Consider the following 7,500-nt stretch of genomic DNA (forward strand, 5'->3'; position numbering starts at 1 on the left):
GCTACGGGTAAAGGGTTGCTGGTGGAAGAGAAGGTTAAGGTAGGTGATAATGGGAAAGGAAGTGATAGTGATAGTAATAGTAATAGTGATAGTGAGATTGAAGATAAGGGAATTAGGCATAATAAGGATGAACAGAAATGTGATAGGAAGAATGAGAAGAAAGGTAAAAGTGATGTGAAGAAAGAGAAGAAAGGGCAAGATGAGAGTGAGGATGATTATGAATGGGGAAAGTGGTAAGTAAGAAAAGGGGTTAGAAAGGAATGGTTAAAGATAGGAATTTGAGCGTTGAATTGGATTCTTTGTATTCAAATGAAGAAGGAAACAAGATGGAAGGTAGCAGTGATGATAGCAGTGAGAATGAACGTGATGTGTGTAAGACTGTGTTTATGAGAGAGGTACCTCGGTGTGACAGATTCAATGACCATAGTAGTAGGGATGTATACGAGTTTTTTCAGGAGTATGAGAGGTATTGTCAGCATAAGTATGGTGATAGTAAGAGAGTTTGGGCTAGGGAGTTAGGAGAATATTTGACTGGGTGTTTGTTGACGATGTATGGTGTAATAATCAGTGTAGGGGATGTTGATTATGAAAGTGTGAAAAGGAGAATAATTGAGCAGGTGAAACGTATGAAAGGGAGTGTTAGGTATAAGTGTAAGAATGATTTTGATGAGGCACGGATCAATGTAGGAGAAGCGATATCCATGTATGTATGTAGGTTGGAAACGTTAGCTAGGAAGAAGTATGGGGATGAAGGCATAAATGAGAATAAGGAGTTAATGAAAAAGTTTTTGGCTACTATACTCGAGAATGTTGCTGAATTTATTAATTTGAAACATAAGGAGAAGATGAGGTGGACGAAAGAAAGATTGACATGGGATGATATTTTAGAGATAGTTGAGGATTACGAGTTGGATAGATGTATGAAAGAAAGTAAATCTATGAGTGTAAGAACTGGAATGGAGAAAAGTGTGCCAGAATTTGTTAGTTTTAGAGATGCTGTTATGAGAGGACCGATGAGGGTAGCTGATAGTGTAGGTTTGGAGGGATAGGAATGCTAGTGCGCAGCAAGGTAGGTCAGGTACTTGTATCCGTGAAGAGAAGTGTTATAGATGTGGGAAAGTAGGACATAAGAAGAGTGAATGTAGATGGGCTCTAGGTGCTTGTTTTGGATGTGGTGAGGTAGGGCATAGAATTAGCAAATGCAAGAAAGAGAAAGGGGTAAAATGTTATTGGTGTGGTATGATTGGGCACGTAGCGAGTGGATGTCGTAGTAATCGTATGAATGTGATTTGTGGTAATTGTGGTAAGGATGGTCATTATGCTAGAATGTGCAAGGAGCCGCGGGGTAAGTGTACTGAATGTGGTGCAGATGGGCATGTAGCTAGAGTATGTAGCAAGAAGGGATTAAATCAGCCAGGATGTTCGGGAAACTAGAGTGTAAGAGGGTTCAGCTGGGTGAGTCCTCCTGTGTGTGTGGTAGGAATAGGATCAATGCTTGTGAGAATGGGATGAATAATTAGTTGGAAATGAGCAAGTATGAACCTAGTATGCATGAGAAATTAGGGCTGGAAAATAAACAATTAGTGTTAGTTGAATACAGGAAAAAGAGGAGTTTGAAAGTTTTAAGTAAGGAGAAAGTGCAAGGGAAATTTATAGGTATAGGTAAGAATACGAATAAGTATGACAGGGGTGTAAATGTGAAAGTGAGTGTGGAAGATTAATGTATTAATACGGATGAATCATGGCTAAGTATGAATGATACCTATAGTGTGGGTGGTTTTTCATTAGATGATGTAAAAGAAAGTATGACGAATGCGAGAGTGAGAGATAGGAGAATGATAAGTAATATGAACGAATCTTTTATTAAAGTAGAAAATGATTTTGATGAAATGGATGAATTGCTGACGGAAATAAGTGAGATTTTAGGGCCGGATGATAGTGATAGATGGTATAGTACATGATATATAAGATGATAGGAATTTAGATAGGAATATTGTTAATGTAGCGAATGATTGTGATAAGGAAGAAGCGAATGAGAGAGTGTATGAAGGCCCAGTTACTCGGAGTAGAGATATAGAGTTGGATAGATGTATGAAAGAAAGTAAATCTGTGAGTGTAAGAACTGGAATGGAGGAAAGTGTGCCAGAATTTGTTAGTTTTAGAGATGCTGTTATGAGAGGACTGATGAGGGTAGCTGATAGTGTAGGTTTGGAGGGATAGGAATGCTAGTGCACAGCAAGGTAGGTCAGGTACTTGTATTCGTGAAGAGAAGTGTTATAGATGTGGGAAAGTAGGACATAAGAAGAATGAATGTAGATGGGCTCTAGGTGCTTGTTTTGGATGTGGTGAGGTAGGGCATAGAATTAGCAAATGCAAGAAAGAGAAAGGGGTAAAATGTTATTGGTGTGGTATGATTGGGCACGTAGCGAGTGGATGTCGTAGTAATCGTATGAATGTGATTTGTGGTAATTGTGGTAAGGATGGTCATTATGCTAGAATGTGCAAGGAGCCGCGGGGTAAGTGTACTGAATGTGGTGCAGATGGGCATGTAGCTAGAGTATGTAGCAAGAAGGGATTAAATCAGCCAGGATGTTCGGGAAACTAGAGTGTAAGAGGGTTCAGCTGGGTGAGTCCTCCTGTGTGTGTGGAAGGAATAGGATCAATGTTTGTGAGAATGGGATGAATAATTAGTTGGAAATGAGCAAGTATGAACCTAGTATGCATGAGAAATTAGGGCTGGAAAATAAACAATTAGTGTTAGTTGAATACAGGAAAAAGAGGAGTTTGAAAGTTTTAAGTAAGGAGAAAGTGCAAGGGAAATTTATAGGTATAGGTAAGAATATGAATAAGTATGACAGGGTTGTAAATGTGGAAGTGAGTGTGGAAGATTAATGTATTAATACGGATGAATCATGGCTAAGTATGAATGATACCTATAGTGTGTGTGGTTTTTCATTAGATGATGTAAAAGAAAGTATGACGAATGCGAGAGTGAGAGATAGGAGAATGATAAGTAATATGAACGAATCTTTTATTAAAGTAGAAAATTATTTTGATGAAATGGATGAATTGCTGACGGAAATAAGTGAGATTTTAGGGCCGGATGATAGTGATAGATGGTATAGTACATGATATATAAGATGATAGGAATTTAGATAGGAATAGTGTTAATGTAGCGAATGATTGTGATAAGGAACAAGCGAATGAGAGAGTGTATGAAGGCCCAGTTACTCGGAGTAGAGATCCCGTTCCCGATTGCGACTGGGTAATGAAAAAAATAATGTAAGTGGTTGTGTGAAAATGTAGAAGGATTTGGCAAAGTAAGGGAGGAGGAATGTGGAGAATTTATTTTTGTTTTATTTTCATTTTTGTTTTTTGCCAAATCCTGAGAGAGAGAGAGAGAGAGAGAGAGAGAGAGAGAGAGAGAGAGAGAGAGAGAGAGAGAGAGAGAGAGAGAGAGGTAGTTTAGTGTATCGATTGTTTGTTGTGAGAAAGACTGTTGGTTTAAATGAGGTTGTTTGTTTACTTTTAGCTAGGTTAGGAGAGAAGTAAAAGTTTCGGAGCGAATGTTTTTTTATTTGACTGCAGCTTGAGGCAGTTGCGTTTGTGAGTGCTGGATTACTATTTGACTATTATTTATTACCAGCGTGGAAGTGTTCATTGGTTTTCTGAGCCGTAATTCCTCCTTGGAGAAAATTAACTTGAATGGGAAATTGAATGTTGATGACCTGGCTTGTTTAAGGAACTTGATTGTGTTTAGAATGCTCTAGTGGATTGACCAACTGTTGATGATCTGGCCTGTTTATTACAATTACGATTTCGATTGCTGTTATTGATGATGATGATGATGATATAAACTACCCAATTAAGTGAGGCAGTTATAGCAGATTGTGCCAGTGTTGCGTCTGCCAGAGAGTTGTGGCTTTAGCCTAAAAGGACTGTTGGCCCTAGTGTGGATAAAGAGGTCCACACACAAACAAATATTGGTTTTGGGGTGTGGTAATTTTAAGTTTGTTAGGGGTTTTTCCTATTTGAATGGTGTTACGTTTTTTTATATTTAATATTGTTATGGTTAGTTTTAAGTATTTTGAATGTGGATGGTTTTGGTTTGATTTATTATAGTTTGTAAGAAATATATAATTTTAAGGTTATGTTTCTGTTTATTTTGTTCTTTTGTCTAAGAGTCTGGTTTTAGATAACGTAAGGGGAAAGTTTGTGTTGCAGAGACAATTGTCAGTAAGTAAGATTCAAGGGTGTGGGCGGTGTTTTTGCAACATCCCGCCACAGCCTTACTCTGGCGTTCCTCCAAGCTTTAATAGCGTCTCTCTCTCTCTCTCTCTCTCTCTCTCTCTCTCTCTCTCTCTCTCTACATTCTTACAACCCTTACACTGGGACTAGGTTGCCATTCTTAACTTACCTGATATGGACCTTATCACATTCAACATCTTATATAAAATGGCATCTTATCCTCTTGTCCGGTTTGACTCAAAGATTAGTTTACTCATAATCAAAAAGACCTATTAACTTTAGTTCTGTCTCACTTTATCCAGCACTAAGGTTATTAATATTATCCTAACTTAAACATCTACAGAAAATAAATATTTTAGTCTTATCTTGTTCTTCGACTTCTGATAACAAAATTACCTACAATTCTTGACAGAATAAACAATTTAGTGTCCTCGGTTGGCTGAAAGAGAAGAGAGGTCTAAGTCATTCTCCTTCTAGCCAAACAAGACGAGAAAAGTAAGGTTACCCATATCATTCATATTTTTTTTAAAAAGTAGTAAAGCTTTTTCTTTATTATTTCTTTTAAAACCGTAACAGTGTTAGAATATCTGATGAAGGCTTGAAATATCATAAATGTAGTATGTAAGTCCATATAGAAAGGGTTGTCTATTTTTTCGAAAGGTATAGATTTGAGGTCACTGTAGTGTTCCACAAACTACATGGAAATCACAATTAAACGAATACGCAATTTCACCGAGTTAAACCCCGATACCCCTCACCCTACCTTACATTCCCGCCTCGGTATTTGACAGTAGGCTGTTTCTTTCACCTCCCCGCAATTTTCATCAATAGCGAGTTTTACTTATTCAATGCTTTGGTAGATTCTAGTATTCAAAGAAAGGTAATAACATGTTATTTTCTTATGTTTTGTGTAATATATCCCAATTGGATAAAATATGGGAAAAGTTATAAAATTATGCAGCATACATCAAAACTGCTGTCGTTGAGGTCGGCGAGTGTTATTATTTAGTATAGACTTGCGTCGCAATACTTTGTAATCTATTTATTCATCAATATTATTTATCAAGAAAACTTATATCTCAGGGAGGAAACGAGGTTAATGAATAAGTTTCAATACACACTACTTGCTATTTATTTGAAAAGAGTGATGCTGTTCGGACAAAATACTTGCAACTAATCAGCTAGTAAGAAACATTTCCGAGCAAAAAGGGCACCCCTGGAGGGAGAGCAAATATACCTCGGTATACAGTAGGAGAAGGACGCTCCAAAATTGTTCTCTAGTCTTGGGTAGTGACATAGCCTTTGTACCAAGGTCTTTCACTGTCTTGGGTTCTCTTGCTTGAGGGTACATTCGGCCACACTATTCTATCTTATTCTTTATCCTCTTTTTTTTATATTTGTATAGTTTATATAACAAAGAGTTATTGCTACGATCTCAAAATCGTTACAGGTTCTTTTAATAAGTAAAATAAATGTTTACAACAATAACCCTTAAAACATGGGAAATGAATATAGACTTACAAAGAAAATTAATGTACTTCGGTTACTTTAACTAAAAAAATCAAATCAATCAAACACCAATAGGAAAGGGGAACAGTCGGTAAGGTAGAAATACTTACGGAATAGCTTTCTGCAGCTGTTGAGATGATACTGGTACGGAGACTTCAGGCTTGAGAACGTTGCAGAAGGGCGGCTGAAGTTCAGATGAAACTGGCACGATGACAGGATTCAAAGACGTCACAAAAAGGGTGGCATCAAGAAGGGACATCAGAGGTCTTCTTCCAAGAATTCGATGATACTGTTGAAGTAAGGCTTGAGAATGTTGTAGAAGGGCGGCTGAAGTTCAGATGAAAATGGGACGATAACCGGATTCGAAAACGTCACAAAAAGGGTAGCATCAAGAAGGGACATCAGAGGTCTTCTTCCAAGAATTCGATGATACCGTTGAAGTAAATCAGGCTGCTGGCAGTGTCAGGGAATTCCTTAGACATTTTTCCCTGGGAAAGATAGCACTGTTTATTTGTGATTAGGTATGGTAAAACAAATTCAGAAATTTAGAAATAACGTTTAATTACAATTTATAATTTATTAACACCACTATGGATTATGAAATTGAAAGATATAATACTGAAATAAAGAAATAAACAAATGATGAACAATAAAAATATTAATTAACTTATCTGTCTGACACCCTTTTGATATCCATTACAAAAATAATAAATCACCAAAGATCTTGTTACGAATAAATACCTCAACAATTGCTCGAGAAAAATAAACCTTACAACACAAAACATAACACAAGTCACTGTTCATGGGTCTCTGACATTTATCATACGCTAAATACGCTAAATAACACCAATTTGGATTTCGGATTCAGAGTCACCTATATAACGTATGCTTCGATGTAACAGCGGGAACCTGTGATTATAGTTAGAGTATTTCCTAAAAAGTGCATCTCTTGGTTCGGGATTGCTTAAGGTCGTGCACTGTTTCCCCAAGGGTCGAGGATTACCCTAGCTGAAAACGAAAGAAAATACCTTGTGAAATTTAACTACACTTATGATTAATAACAATTCGTAAAGACTTGATTAAATATGCACTTAAATAATTTTAAATACACTTTTAAAGACAAATTTTAAAGATTAACACATTTCACAAAACTGATATAACAATATTCCATATAAACACAGGCAGTTAATCCACTTACTGCACGGCTAGGTGATTATAACGTGACTAAAGAAAATACAAAATTTATCTTTCAAAGTCTATTATGAAACTGAAAATACAAGGATAAAATCGTTAACAGAAACTTCGCAAATACGGTAACTTCAAAACCAATCAATAGATGGCGTTACTAACGTGAATTTCCCTTACAGACAGTGTTGGCTACTTCTCGTCACAAGCAGGAAGGGCTGGCTGCTTCAATTTGTCTCTTCTTCTCGGCCATAACAGGATTTTTTGGAGATAGGCTTTTGTTGTCTGAAGGGAAGGTTAGAATCTGGCTCCATCAGACTTCTGGTCTTCTATGCTTCTTATCTTGTTAGGACTTGGATCTTATCTGCTTCGGACATAGTCCCTCTCTTATCTTATATCCTGCTCTATATCTCTTGGACAATATCTTCTTGAAGTTTATATATCCATGTATGGGCGGAGTTAATTACAGTGGGCAGTGGTCATCTCCATAGAAGGCATTCTTTTTTAACAATTCTGCATCTCTATTGGCTTCCTCAAAAACGCCCACTTCGATCATGC

At 37.0% G+C, this 7,500-nt stretch overlaps 1 pseudogene; it reads left to right on the plus strand.

Annotated features, from left to right (window-relative positions):
* The first annotated feature begins 326 nt into the window (after window positions 1-326).
* Window positions 327-7,500, plus strand: part of LOC137646270 (uncharacterized) — an 18,081-nt pseudogene continuing 10,907 nt past the window's right edge.

Source organism: Palaemon carinicauda, chromosome 9 (genome assembly GCF_036898095.1).
Source record: "Palaemon carinicauda isolate YSFRI2023 chromosome 9, ASM3689809v2, whole genome shotgun sequence".
In the NCBI taxonomy this organism is placed as follows: domain Eukaryota; kingdom Metazoa; phylum Arthropoda; class Malacostraca; order Decapoda; family Palaemonidae; genus Palaemon; species Palaemon carinicauda.